Source organism: Bison bison, unplaced genomic scaffold (assembly GCF_000754665.1).
Source record: "Bison bison bison isolate TAMUID 2011002044 unplaced genomic scaffold, Bison_UMD1.0 scf7180017466011, whole genome shotgun sequence".
NCBI lineage: Eukaryota > Metazoa > Chordata > Mammalia > Artiodactyla > Bovidae > Bison > Bison bison.
In genome coordinates this window covers 24683-25600 of record NW_011374409.1, presented here as the reverse complement: position 1 = coordinate 25600, position 918 = coordinate 24683, and the positions used below count along the sequence as shown (strand labels likewise).

Genomic DNA, 918 nt, shown 5'->3' with positions numbered 1-918 from the left:
ATCAGGGAGCCAGCTGACTGAGAAGATGGCAGGCTAGCACCTCAAAATAACCATCTTACTGGGGTCTGGATGCCAGGTTCTTTTATAGATCAAAGATGGGGGGAGGTGAGGAAGCAAAGTAAAAAGGCCATTAATCTTGCAAACATCTAGAATGGCAAGTCTCGGGCAGGGGATGTGTTAATGTCTTCCTTTCTGCCATCCACAGGTGGACAGGGTTCTGAACAAAGGCACTATAGTTTAACAGTCAGGCCAAGGGGCAGGATTCTCTGAGGCAGGTCATTATGTATGATTATAATAACCACAGCAACAAAAAGCAAGTCAAAGAAATAGTTCCAACATAGAGTCAGAATTGGCTTCTCTGCAACAGAACTCATAGGTTCTGTGCTAAGAGTGTTCCAGCTTCTCTGGAACAGTGGTGAGAGCTGAGGCTGTGTGACGCCAGGGCCTATGGTTGGTGGAATGTAGTATTGCCTTTTGCCTCTGAGTTGGGCCACAACCCAAATAAGTGCCCACTCTCATCTGCCTCTCACTATTTCCTTTAGTTTTTGAAACATGGTTGACACTGTGTCCCCTATAGTGTTATACACCAAGTTTAAACTTGTTAAAGTATTGTTATTGCTTTTTTTTTTTTGCTCTTTTTTATTGAAATATAGTTGATTTACAACGTTGTGTTAATTTCTGCTTATACTGCAAAGTGATACAGTTAAATATATGTATACATTCTTTTCCATTATGGTTTAATCACAGGATATTAAATATAGTTCCCTGGGTTATACAATAGGACCTTGCTGCTTATTCATTATGTATATAATAGTTTTTGGGCTTCCCTGGTGGCTTAGAGGTTAAAGCGTCTGCCTGGAATGCAGGAGACCCGGGTTCCATCCCCGGGTTGGGAAGATCCCCTGGAGAAGGAAATGG

General features: G+C 42.2%; 1 non-coding gene across 1 annotated transcript; it reads left to right on the top strand.

Moving 5' to 3' along the window:
• Nucleotides 1-824: 824 nt before the first annotated feature.
• TRNAS-GGA lies at nt 825-896 on the top strand. Its single transcript has one exon. It is a non-coding gene; the product is annotated as a tRNA-Ser (tRNA).
• Nucleotides 897-918: the final 22 nt, after the last annotated feature.